Source organism: Podarcis liolepis, assembly GCF_965112155.1.
Source record: "Podarcis liolepis genome assembly, chromosome: 3".
Lineage (NCBI taxonomy): Eukaryota > Metazoa > Chordata > Lepidosauria > Squamata > Lacertidae > Podarcis > Podarcis liolepis.
Window position 1 is genome coordinate 70327448 of NC_139557.1, and position 14533 is coordinate 70341980.

General features: G+C 39.3%; 1 protein-coding gene across 5 annotated transcripts in view; it reads left to right on the forward strand.

The window, feature by feature from the left end:
- Positions 1-14533, forward strand: part of ZDHHC14 (zDHHC palmitoyltransferase 14) — a 59394-nt gene that overhangs the window by 6297 nt on the left and 38564 nt on the right. The window lies entirely within an intron of this gene.

Below are 14533 nucleotides of genomic sequence, written 5' to 3' on the forward strand. Positions count from 1 at the left end.
AAGTAGCCATGTCATCTGCCTGATCTATTGGTTCCTGGATGCAGGTGATACAGGCTCTCCTAGGCCCAATCTAATTGCATGGAGAACAAGTTGTTTGCATTTGCCTTGAAAACTGTACAGATATAGGTACTTACAGCATGGTAGTGATCTGATTCAGATGTTACAGTCTTCTCCTGGTTGTATATTCTTTTTAAAGCACTGTTTGAGCCACAGTTACCCAGTTGTAATATTATGGGGATTGGTTTAACAAACCACAATATATTCCTTGAAGCTGGGGATGTGTGGGGTGGGGAGAGGGGAATGTATGATCACAAGGCCAATAAACAAAGTTTATTGTGTCTGAACCATGCCAGTATCTTAAAAGTAGTAATGAAGACTGTAAAGATATAGTCATTGTGACATTTTGAAATAATACCCCATTGATGTTCTATAAATATGTGATTCCTAGATTACCTTTTTTACTACATACAGTACAGGAAAAACAGTACATTCTAATGACACTTTCTTGTAATGGAAACAATTACAGTGTGAATGTTTTATAGCATATACTCAAACATGCCTTTTGAGACATTAGTAGAGGCATACTATACATTAGCAATGGATATTTCCATATCTTTGTTGCTTACCCAGTGGTTCTATGCTCCTAGAAAAGTATATCTTCATCTTGAAAAGATCGGGGCGGGGGGAGCTGCAACAGGACAGTGTCTGGTTTTTTTGCACAAATAATGCAAGAGTATTTTATCTTTTTTGACATTGGCCTACACTATTATTTTCTTCCTAAAGTATAGTTTTTAAAAATCAGAATATTGGTGATATTTTTAATACAGAAGTAAGCTATGCACTTTAGACCAGTGATACAATATTGTTTATAAAGTTGTTTGCATTCTCTGGAAATGATATAGAAATCCTGTTTCTGGGAATTTGGTAGTGAAAGCCCCTAGTAGTGATTAGCTGATCGGATATCACAGAGTAAGAAAAGGCAGCTAAGCTCAAAGTGGTAAGCGGAGAACAAGCATGCCTGCATCCCTCCCCCAGTTCATGCACAGAAAGCAGCAGAATAAGAGAAGTAGGGGATCTTAGGAAAGGACGGTTGGATCTTGTGAAAGGGAACTGGGGGCAAATGTGTGTTAAACTCTCAAAAGTGCTGTTTAAATACATGTGCTAAAAGAACATTGCATTTGCAAAGTAAAACTATTGCACAAAAGATTGCACTTCTGCATAAATATCTCACTGCATGTCTGATAAGTAAGCGTACAACATTTCCTAGCCTGCAAAAAACGTTATTAGTCTGCTGGGGGCTGGCAGAGGAGAGATGGATAAAATCAATCCACACTTCTGCACTCTGATTGGTTTCTGTGCTGAGCACAGAGGAGAGAGAGAGAGTGCTCCATCCCTGCACTGCCAGACCTCTCTTCACTTTACATGGAATTGAATACACTTGCTGGCATGCAATTCTTGCCACCTGTGGCTACCATTCTAGTACAGTGGTACCTCGGGTTACATACGCTTCAGGTTACAGACTCCGCTAACCCAGAAACCGTGCTTCGGCAGCACGGCAGCAGCGGGAGGCCCCATTAGCTAAAGTGGTGCTTCAGGTTAAGAACAGTTTCAGGTTAAGAACGGACCTCCGGAACGAGGTACCACTGTACTTAAATACTGTACTTAACCTGAGATACCACTGTACTTAAATACAAAGCCAAGCTGTAATATGTTGAGAAAAGTGTTTACCGTATATACTTGAATATAAGCTGACTTTTTCAGCATATTTTTTATGCTGAAAAAGCTTCCCTTGGCTTATACTCGAGTGAGGCGGGCAGCAGCAGAGGGATGAGCCCTTTCTTGCCGCTCGTTCCTCCACCGCCGCCTGCCTCTTGCACGGGAAGGCACAGGAAGGCACAGGAGCCGCAGCTGGGAGAGGCGCTGCGCCACACTGCGCCTCTCCCAACCGGACTCCTATGCCTGCTCTTGCAAGTGGCAGAGGGGGTGGCAGAGGGATGAGCGGCCCAAAAGGAGCCCTTTCAGGCTGCTTGTTCTTCCTCTTCCGCTGCCACCACCACCAGGTTTGTGGTGTGAACCGGCTTATACTCGAGTCAATAAGTTTTCCCAGTTTTTTGTCCTAAAATTAGGTGCCTTGGCTTCTATTCGGGTCAGCTTATACTCGAGTATATACGGTATATTGACAGGAGTCAATTCACATTAAGAAATGAAGTATTTAAAACAGCTTACAATGGTTGTTGGACACAGCTTTATTTATCCTTATGCATTTGAAACCAATTTTATGTTGCTATCAGTGATTGGGTAAGTGCAAGATAACTGCATCCCTGGAACACGTATAATGTAAGCTTTGTGGAACAATTTGTGCTGATTGCAAAATTTGTGTTATAAATCAGTATCTTGAATTATTTCTAATCCACAACATTAAAACTGAAAAGAGAAATATCAGGCAATGAGGTTGTTTCAGATTTAGGCATATGTTGTTTAGGTATAATGCATTAGACGAAGAGAAGAAGAGTTTGGATTTGATATCCCGCCTTTCACTCCCCTTCAGGAGTTTCAAAGCGGCCAACATTCTCCTTTCCCTTCCTCCCCCACAACAAACACTCTGTGAGGTGAGTGGGGCTGAGAGACTTCAAAGAAGTGTGACTGGCCCAAGGTCACCCAGCAGCTGCATGTGGAGGAGCGGAGACGCGAACCCGGTTCCCCAGATTACGAGACTACCGCTCTTAACCACTACACCACACTGGCTCTCAGTGTGCATTAGGCATATTAGCCATGTTAAAATAAGTATGATTCATACTTGGCAATATACATTAGATTCCTAGATACTTAACATTTGTTGTGGAGACATGCACATGCACCAGTCACAAAAACACCTTAATAAACTCCTCCATTTATAACTAGCATAGAAAGGATAGATTTCTTGTAAATCAAGAAAATCTTTAATTAAAATACATTTTAAAAAAGGATAGATTTCCTGACAATTCCATTTTTGTCCACAGCTTAGAAGAACACTATTTTTAAAAGGGAGGAAATAAGGATGTCTGGGCCCTGCTTCCTCAGTTAGTAATCCCAAGGAAGGAAAACTTGCAGAATTAAGTCTTGTCACACTGACATCCAAGCATTGACAGGCAATGAAGGGGTGGGCCTTTGCTGTTGTATGGATTGGAACTGGGCAAATTAACACGCTGATCTGTAGCCCAGTCAAGATACTTTCATCAGGAAATGACATCTTCTTGAGGATGTACTCCTGAGTCCTAGATTTTTGTAGAGATGATTCAAATGCATGGATGAGGGACACTTGGATGGTAAGGAGGAAGGCCCCTTAACCATTCCTATTCCAGACAACTCTTGCTGGCAAATGCCTCATTTCTAAGGCTGTTGTTCTCCCAGTTGGATTGGGTTGTGGTTTTGGAGTCCACCTTGAAGAAATGATAAAACATATATGAGGGGGTGGTATTTTGCAGGGGAGGCCTGGTAGGCTATAAGTGCCGTTCTCTTTAGCGTTATGAGGGAATTGCTCTTTGATTTGTCCGGTATCTCTCCCATGGTTTCTTCCCTGAAAATGGCTGAGGTTGACTAGCAAAGCACAAACAAGTGGGCAAACTCGAGCTTTTCAGATATCTGAATCAGCCGTGCATGTAGCAAGGTTTGGCCATAACTCTTTATGATTGGATAACTGGATTTGCGGATAAAAAGCTTTCTGATAGAAGCCTCTGCATGTATTTCCTATTCCAATGTAGCCATTCAGCATCCTGAATTTTGTCTTGTTTATTAGCAACTCAGTAACCATAAAAGGAAATGTATGTTCAAACTTCTCTTTCGTAAGGAATGAATAACTGTTCTTGTTTGTAAGCTGCCTTAAGTCCCTTGAGGTAGTGTATATATATGTGTTACTGCATGCCTATTTACTTAGACATAAATCTTACTGTGCTTAGTGGGACTTACACCCAAGTATGTGTACATAGGATTGCTGCTGTAGTTCCTGAGGATAATCTGTATAGCCCAACTATTATTTTTATGAAACAAGATAACATTGCCTTCTTGAGAATTAGCAACCAGTGTAGAAGCTGCTTACCATGGCTGCAATGTCAATAAAGGGTCATGGGAAGAAATTTATGAGATTTTCTGAATTCTAGAAATAACTGCACCGTCCATCCCCCCCTCCCCATCCCTTAAAGGATTGTAGAAATTAAATGTTCATGAATCATACACTTGTAATGTACAGTTGCTGTATGTTGCACCAGTCTGAACATTTGGGGTATATTCTGTATTCCTTCTTTGCATGTGACTGCAGTGCTCATATGTGCAGGAATCATCTTGGGACTCTTTAGAGTTTAAAACGCTGAGCCTTGTTTCTTTTTCCTTCTTCCCTTGGCCAATGAGGAAGCAGTATGGTAGAAATTTGTGGGGAACTCTTCTTCACATTAACAGCCTTCTGTGTACACCAAATGAGGAAAGTGGGAGGGAGGTAAAGAGTGGAGCTCCTGACATTAGCATGTGTGTTTGTTTTCCTCTGTCCATTGATGCTGTACCCAAAGTCTTGTTTCTTTAGTGTTTTAAGAATGTGCAAGAGGGAGGCTTTATTTTATATTCCTTTTAGTGAGATAGTTCAGATGGTATTCACATTTTAGTGAGATCGTTCAGATGGTATTCACATGCGTGCACCAAAAAGCATTTGAACCATAGCTTAAAGCTGGTTTTTAAAGCATAGTTTCAGCAAATGATGGTTTGCAGTTACATTTGAACTGAGAAACCGTGTTTGGGATACTGTTCTGTCCTTGCAGATCATGATTTGGGATCAGGATAGCCTCTGGGGATTCCGATTGTAGACAGAGGAAGAGGGAAACCACACAATCCATGATTTGCCTATATGATTTGCCTGTAAGTCTCTGGAACGCAAATCATGGTTTGGAAAACTTAGTGTTGTACTGCACTTATGTTTTTCTTAGCATGTGGAGTCCATCTCTGACCGTGTTATATTGAGGACAGAAGAGAAGGAAAGAGGGTCTGCACACATGGTAGATTGCAGAGTGTACTTCTGCAAAACAGTAGCAAGGTCAGAACAATTCTGACCCAGAGTGCTCCAAACCAAAGCAGGTGTTTGTCACTCTTGACCTTGGGGGATATTCTCAGCAGTGGAGGCTAGCCTCATCCACTAGGCATCCTGAAGAGAGTGAGAAAATTGTGATCCAATGAGTTCTTCTCCCCCACCCAAAATCTCTTTAGTGGTCAAAGGAGGACTTCCCCTTTGCCATTTTAAGAGTTCCGAGGGAAGGAGGAACTGTGTTCCTGATATGCATATTCAGTAGTACAAGCCCTTGGAGTTCACTTTGATAATGAATGAGGGTAGCACCGCCAGCTCAAAGCAGGTGAGTGGGCAGAAGCTCATCTCAGGCCTCATGTTCAGCTTCAGAGGCACTTGGAAACAGCAAGCAGTCTTGCTGCTACTTAATGCTTCTGAGGCTCAATACTCATGCAGGAACAAGGCCTCCTCCCAAGGAGCAACATGGATGCGTAACATAGGGAGTGACTTCAAAAACTGGCAGGCTGTCAAAGCTAGCCCAAGTTTGAAAACTGTTGACAATTGTTTTCTCTACCATAGATTCTATATGGTAGCAATCTAATGATACTCTTGAGGCCCATTCTCAGTAGTAAACCATCAGAACTGTTTACTTACACAAACAGCGTAAGCCAATAGTGGGGGTGCATCTGTTTGATGTGCTGGGTATCTAGGCATCTGTTGGCTTAGATAATTGTAAAATGTTGGTAATTTATATTTTTAAAAAATATTGTCTTTGGATTTTAATGGATTTCTGAAAATATAATTCTCTTGAACTTATTCAGATGCTCCATAATTGCTGCTTCCTTATTTATCTTATTGTAATGGTAGTTTCTAACATGTTTTTACTTTGTATGCAGCCCGGACAGTCAACTCTTTATTATTGTGTGGCTGATAAAACTGAAATAATAAATAAAGGCGCAACCACTTTCTTTCTAATGCCACACATCAAGATTGCCAGTCTACTTTATACTGAATAAAGTTGCTAACAAAGTGATTGATTTTTCTTTGTAGTTACTTTTTCTTCCTTAGCACTTTGTGGTACAACTGAACAAAAATATATATATAATTCAAGCATTTCCCCCTATTTAATTTTCCTCTTCAGTGATACACCTTAAAGAAGGGCATCCACAATCGAGTGTTCTCCAGCTGTTGTCGGACTCCAGCTCTCATTGTTCCTGACTATTCGCCACACTGACTAGGGCTGATAGGAGTTAGGAATCCAACAACATCTGGCAGACAGCAGATTGGGAAAGGCTGCCTTAAAGGAACTAAAACATTTGGTTACATTAGTGTTAGCTTAGTGCCAGCAAGTGCAGTGTCTTGACAATATGTCAATGTTTGTGGTTCAGATCAAAAGCAAACTTCTTTAAAAGCTGACTAATTATTTTGCAGAAAGAATGCACGTGAAGTTAATGTATCTTTGAAAATGGAACGTACACAAACCGCTTCTTGCATGATTTATGAGTGTCTGTGTAACTGATGCAGCATTTGGGACTACGTCTGTCCAGCACTGTTTTTTCCACGTGTTCAGTAATCCCAACATAAACCTTTTATGGATTCTGATACCCAGGTTTCCATGAATTGTGACTGAAAATTAAAGTATTGCCTAGACAAGTTCAGTCTGTATATAGTTTATAAACTAGTTTAAAGTGGAAATGAAATAGAAGTGTGTTCATGTGGTGCGATGTACAATGTGATAATTTAGGGCAGGGTCCGCTAATGTGCAATTCTCCATATGTTAGTTACTTAACTTCAGCTCCCATCATCCCTGACCATTGGCCATGCTGGCTAGGGCTGATGGAAGTTGTAGTCCAACAACACCTGGAATGCCACAGGTTTCTCAACCTTGAGTTAGGGTATCAGCGATAACTGTATTTGTGAATTAGCTATAACCATTACTCATCTTCAAGCATCAGGATATTTCATTACATTTCTAAAATATTGGAGTTGAGATAACAAGCTACATTGTTTGAGATCCCAGGCTATCATCTGAAAGTACATAAGGCCATCACCTTGCTGAAGCTAAGCAGGTCTGGAGTTGGTCAGTGCCTGGCTGAGTGATCTTCAGGGAACTACATGTAACTGCCTTGGGTTTATAATGGAAAGCAGATGGAATATGAATTAAATAAATAAAAACACATCCTGCAGTATAAACTGAAGATGTGTGTTTATTCTCAGGGAAATCAAATTCTAGCTGAAGCAAATTAACTTGGGTACCATCTCAACTTCAGAATTTTTACATCTAAAAAGCTTTGTGCCCATCACATTTGTTATGGTGACTTGTAGGTTCTTGTACATTTGCTTGATTGACTATCCTGATTTTTATATGAAACATTTTTTCGGTTCTGGAGGTACTGAATAAATAGCTTTTGTGGCAGTCCAACATATCACTTTTTCTAATTCTTTAGCTACTGTTAGCTTTAGAGCTGTATGCATAGACTGCAGTTTTGGTGACATAATGCTGCTTGCCTTTTCCAGGCAAAATAATAATATAATATGAGTAGCTGATTTCCATCCTTTTTGGCACACACCAACATGAGCTGAAATGCCTAGAACAGTAAATTGCTTGAGGTTTCTAATGGCACTTTCTCTTTTGAACACTGCTAATTTTCCTTTTGCAACTGTACAGCAGTATTTCAGTGTCAAATGAATGTTGTCATTGACAAAATAACCAATGCAGTTGTTTCATCTGTAATCCTAAAATTTGGTTTTTGAATGAAACTTGCAGTGATCAAATTCTTACAGATGAAGTATAATATATTTCTCTTAGTATTCTTTTTGTAATTCTTCTGTATGTGAATTTTTAAGATAGCTTCTTGAAATAGAATGCAATTTAACTTCTTCACTTCCTCCCACTTCTGCCTAAGATCTATTCCCAGATAGTGTCCTAAAGTAAGCATTGCTAGGGGAATTATATTCTTGCTTTGTTTTACCCTTGATTGTGAATAGACTTCAATGCTATCCTACTACAGTGGTTTACAAATATTAATTTGTTGTTTCACCATTGCCAAAATTAGGATTAAGCATAATTTAAAATTTGGCCAGAGACCATAGCCACAATGTGTGTAAACATCTGGCAAGTATATGTCTCATAGTTCTGAATAATGAGTTATTTTGGGCCCCAATCTTGTTTATCTAAACAAAAACATTTAGAACTTTTCTACACATGTTACCTATTTCCTGTTATACAAAATTGTTGATTTCTGGACTAAGCAGTGTACTGGGATTTCAAATACTTGATAATATCTAGAAGAATTAGTTGATGTTTTCATCTTGTCCTTCTGGGATGACAAGTTCTGGCAGAAATGCAGTATTTTGCTAAAAGGACACTTGTGTTGTAATTTAGCAGGCATCTCCCCTGGTTCCTGGACAGTATCTGCTCTTAGGTGTTCTGTTCAGCACTAGCATCACATTGTATGATAGCTTGCATGATTGAATTGTGTGCTTTTTCTCATAACTGTCTGGAGTATGACAATATAAATTGTGACAAGGAAATAGTTTCCCTTAGAGTGAAAGGCTACAAGGATGGTCTTATGGCATTTTTCAAATACTTGACTCAAATCTGTCTTGGGCTTTTAAAAGTCACTTTGAAGTTGTATTGGCAAATTAGTTCTTTTCTGTAAGTAAGTGTGTGTTAAATTACAGGAATATAAAGGACACACTAAGTAAGTGTGTGTTAAATTACAGGAATATAAAGGATTAATGATATTTAAGAAATGGGAATACTGTATTGGCCTGAATATAAGCCTCACTTCCCCCCCCAAATTCCGACCATGAAAAGTTAAAGTGTGACTTATTTTCGTGACCTTATGGTATGCAGCCAGGAGCACGGGGCAAACAGCGCCAGGAGCGTGGCAAAGTGGCACCCGCCCCTTCCCCCAAGGCTCCTCCCTCCCTCTCCCCCAAGGCTGGGAAGGGAGACAGCGAGGAAGGGAAAAGCTGAGGAAGGGGAAAGGCTGTCAGCAACGCAGCGTGTCCCCCCCCCCCCAAAGTATGCAGCCAGGAGCAGCGAGGAATGGAGCAGCTTATATTCGGGTATTTTTTCTTTTCTTTTCCTCCCTCCAATTTTAAAGTTATGGCTTATATTCGGGTGCAGCTTATATTCAGGCCAGTATGGTCAATTTTACACCTTGTATATTTTGTAACACCTTAAAGGTTTAGCAGCTGTTGTCTATGGCAGTCTTTCAATTCAAGGGCCATACAAGGGGTTCCCAAACTTTTTTCAAAGGGGCTAGATTTGATGAAGTGAACATGTGTGAGGGCCAATCAAAGTTTTGAGCTTTTTTTAGGGTTGAAGTTGCTGAGCATTTTTTTTTGGGGGGGGGGGTTATCCCAGGACATACTGTATACTGCAACGAGGGCCGGATTAAATCCCCCGGAACAGACTTTGGACATGCCTGGGCCATACCAAAACTAATATATGGGAGATGTGCAGGTGAGGAAGCCGAAGCATTTTTAACATCTAAGACAAAGGTGCTAAAGTGGACCATATATGGACCACCTAAAGGTTTTGGGTGGCCTACCAGGATCCCCCAACAATTCTGTGTGATCTTTTAAAAATATATAACTATTACTGGTAATCCCTCCCCCCCCCCCCCACACACACACTTTCCCCAATTTTTTCACAGCTAATTACCGTAATTTCCTTTGTTGGGCTTCACCAAGTGCTCTCAGGTAATTTTTGCCATTTTAAAGTCAGTTGGGGTTCCTGTCCTCCCCAACGCCATAAAATTAATTATTTCCTCTTTCTGCTTCTAGGTGCACCATTAATAGTACAACTTGGTGGCAGCCTATTCACTTCATTTCTATTCACTGTTGTTTTTTCTCCAGCTAGGTTGCCATCAGCAGCTGATCATTAATAATCATCCCCAAGTGCTGCTGAAGGCATCAAAGCAGGAGAAACAATGCATCCAGCAGGGAATAGAAATGAAGGAGAAGCATTAAAGTTAGCACCTCCTGCTGATCACCTTAGTGAAAAAATGTACTTGAAGGAATTTGGGGTGAGGAAAGAAGGACTTTGAAGAACTTTGACTTAGAAAAAATAAAAACAAAGAAAAAGAATCAGTTAAAAAGAAAAGAAAATATAATATTGGATGCAATCTAACCAAAGTTGAACACTTTAAAGTTTAAAGTTCTGTTTCAATGTCATCATAATACACCGTTATTTTAAGATGACACACCTTGCACTTCATTTATAATGTAAGTCACAGAATGTGGAAATCAACACAAAAACCATTAATTAATTCTCTTATTGTTTAGTACCCAGCAGTTTCTTCCATTTAGTCTTTTCAGCTATAAACAGAGCATGTATTGGGACTGAATGTCCTCCTCTTCCTCCCAATACATACATACTTTTGGAGTGCTTTTCATGTCTCACAAAAGTGCAGGGCTTTCTTGATGGCTTTGCAGGTTTTGCTCTTTTGTTTATGAAATCCATTTATTTCTGTTGAAGGAACTTTTTATTCTATCACAGGAGGCAGGTTCTTTGTACTTTCCCCCACTTTGTTGTACAGTAAAAAATGCCTTTGTTTGGTGGAAGAGCTGCAATCTGTTTGCCTCATGGTGTTCCCATTTGTTTCAGAACAGCTCAGTTGAAATTGTACTATACCATGATGTAGCATCATTGATGGGACATACTTTGTGGGGTGCTGGTGTCTACCATCAATTAAAAAATTGTTTGCTGGTGGTGGCTATGCTCAGGAAAGGGTTACTCTCTTAGGCACCTTGAGGCAAGTTTGAAGGTGAGGAGTGTGGGCACAATTCTAGCAGTGTCTTCTTTAAAGCTTTAAAGCTGTTCTGAAAGACCTCAAGTGGTTCTTGATGTGCTATATCTCCTCAATATAAATTTTATTTATTTGCCTTCTTTCTTTACATTTATATCCTGTCTTTCTTCTGTGCTGGAAACCATAGAACATGTAGAAAAGCTTACTGTTAGCTTAGTTTACTGGTATGTTTGATATTTGTAGTTTTGCAGATTCAGATTAGAATCTTGGTCTTCTGCAATTTAGCACTGCAGGTGGCAACAGGATTCAGTCTGAACAAATGATCTTTTTTATAAAGTATTTTGTAGCCAGTTTAAATGAGTATTTTGCAGTTAACATAGTGACAGTTGCAGTTTGTTTCAGGAATAGACAGTACTGTTAGTTCACCAAGATCAAAGAGAATGTGTCTGTTCTGGCTACAGTCCGAAGCTCAGTACAAACTAGTAAAAACTGTCCTTTTTTCTAGGTTTCCTTTTAATGAGTAACTTTAAATATGTGAGCTCCCTGTACCCTGGCAATGTAAAGTCCTATAATTTCTGTTGGTTTTGACACTGACTTGATGCAAGTGTCAAGTGGGATCATGCCCACTCTTTCCTCCTGTTTCCCACCCAGAGCCACCTCTCCTTTCCCTTTTCAGTATTAGCCATGGTGTAAAACCCCTGGTGAAGAACTTGTGTCCCTCCAGATGTTGCTGAACTATAAGTCCTCAACCAGCATGGCTAATGATGATAATGGGAGTTGTATTTCATCAACATCTGGACACTCAGAGGTTAGCTAGCCCTAGTGTGGACTTAAATCAGCACCAAAGCTCTATTATTATTATTATTATTATTATTATTATTATTATTATTATTATTATTATTATTATTATTATTATTATTTCTAAACCACCCTTCACCTGAAGATCACAAGGTGGCTTACCATATAAAAACACAAAAATACATAACATAGTAGCAAACAAGAACAATGCCCCCCTCCTGTTTTAAAGGCCATAGATAGTTTAATTAGCTAAAGGCCTGGGAGAAGAGGAATGTTTTTGCCTGGTCCCTGAAGATCTATAATGAATGCTCTGGGAAGGGCATTCCACAAATGGGAGCCACCCCAGAAAACGCCTGTTCTTGTGTTGCTTCCCTCCAGACCTCTCATGGAGGAGGCATACGAAGAAGGGTCACAGGGTCCAGATTGGTTCATATGGTGAGAAGCAGTCCTTGAGGTACTTTTAATTGTGCTTAGAAACTCACTGGCAGCCAGTGCAGTTGGGCTAGGATTGGTGTTATATGCACAAACTGTCTTGCCCTAGTGAGTCACTGAATTTTGCACTGAGAAAGCTAACAATTGTTTGCTTTACACTAGAGTTTGAAAGCAGGATTTGGTGTTGGTTTACTAATGATTAAAGAAACCGTGGCACAGAACTATGCTACTGTTAATACTGAAAAGGAAAAGGAGGGAGAATTTCTATGAGTCAGCAGGATGCTCCTTGTCTGCTAACTATGGTAATTGTTTGTGATCATACTTGGCCAATTCTGCAACAACTTCACTGATTGCTAGCTTGCTGAATGCAAGGGCCTGGTGCTTAATTACTTTTAAATCTGGTCACAGCCTGTGATCTACATACCTTAGAAAGTACTTCTCCCTCTGTTACGCCCCTTGGTAGTTGTGATTGCTACACTGGACTCTGTTTTCAAGCACGTTTACTATGGAATTATCAGCTGTTAGAAACAGGGTCTTCATTACTGTCACCTCATGGCTCTAGAATATCCTCCCAGATGATATATAGAGTCCTTTCTCTCTCATTTCTTTTGGGATAGTTCTTATTCCAGATGGTATTTGGTTGTTATGATCTATTATGCTTTTGTTATAATTGTCCTCTTCTAAGTTATCTGTTACGAATTTCCTGTTTTAGTGTGATTGTTGCATTTAAAATATGTGTGTTGATATTCTGAGTTGCCTTGAATTGAGGACAGTAGCCTATAAATACTTTAGTGTAATACAAATAATTAGGTGCTACTTGTAAACACACAGATTGTGAAGTGTAAACCATGCCTGTGAAGACCTGCTTGGATTGATTGTATCCCGTGGTGAATTAGTTCATCATGAAAATACATTCCTGTAGTTCCTTGTGAGGGAATTTACACCATTCATCACAGTGAATCATTTGTTCAACTCTGTGCACACAAATTCAGCCTAGACTGGTATGCATTCATTGCAATAACCCTGAAATTCACCAAGTAAATGATATATACCCATGTGATCTTAATGATTTAAGCTTTTAAGAAGTTCTAGTTCTTAAATTAGGATACTCCAGAAATCAAATTAAAAGGTTTGTATTTATTTATTTAGAATACTTATGTCCCCTTTTATTGTCCCAGAAGAGACTCAAAAGTGGTTTGCAAAAGATTTTGTAGTATTAGGAACAGAAATAACATCAAGTCCATATGGCACCAGATTTATAAGGGCAGCATTTCCTGTCCTCATCTTTGGTCTTTCCCGGTGTTATCAGGCAGCAGCTCCCACTGAAGCAAGAAGTGTGGTTCAGCAGCTAGACTTCATTCATCCCATGATAGAGGCAAGTCTTCTCGTTTGTCAATTGCCAGGATTATGCTGTATAACAGCATGGATACATTGCAGAGGTCATAACTTGCTTTTCTGCAGCTGTCTTTTTATGCAGTATAAAATGCTAGGCATATTGTTAAGTTTTTTAAAGCTAATATTTAAATTTCAAATATCTGTCAACAATAACATTTTTTTATTAAACATATTTATATATCTCTAACTCATATAAATATCAAGGTGGTATACAACAATATATAAAATAAAATAAAATATAAAACCCCATAAAAGCTATACAAAACGATCATAAGAATCATAATACTGGCTAATCAAGAAGTTTAAAAAGCTGCATAGAGCTGTTGGCATAGAAAAGTATTCAAGAGACGCCTGAAAGTCAATGGCAAGGCTGCTCTTCTGTACATAGAAGAGTTATTTATTTTCCAAAAGGGGCTTGAGTCTTCAGAAGCTTATCTTGTAATAAATCCGTTAGTCTTTAAGTTTTTGGTTTTGCCTCAAGTGATTAAGATAGTTATAACTCAGGAAACATTTAATTTTTAAAAGCAAAGAAGCCGGGGAGTCTAAATAAAACTGGGAACTATATTACATTTTAACCACACTGCTATACATACCCATTAAAAGAGATGCCATTTATAAAAGGCTTTGCATCTCTTATCAATGCGCTCTATCCTTTTTTTGTTTTTGTACATAACATAATTCTATTGCCTCACTTTAAACAAACAAATAAACAAAGTGGGTGTTGATTTTGCAGGAAATGTTACTAAAGTGTACAGAAGGAAATGATCTATAGTAAACCTTGGGTTCTTTCACTGCTTCTGCTCCATTTGCTCCAAGGAGAAGTGAATGACTGACTCGGGAGATCCCATGTTAACACAATAATTTACTGATGCCTAGAAAATAAGGTGGGAAAATAGAATGTGAGTCTGGACCTGCACCGGAGCCCTCCTTGAGTACAAAAATGTTGGTGGTGGTGGAAAATATAATCTGAACGCACACTCAGAAATTTTGTGAAATAAAGAAGTTCTCAAATAAAATTTGAGATTTTTAGGTTTTGTGCTTCGTGGGGAAATAACTTCTCTAAGCTGGTTATCTGGAATGGCTTTCCAGGAGTTCTCTCCCCCACACCTAATTCCCTTGCAAT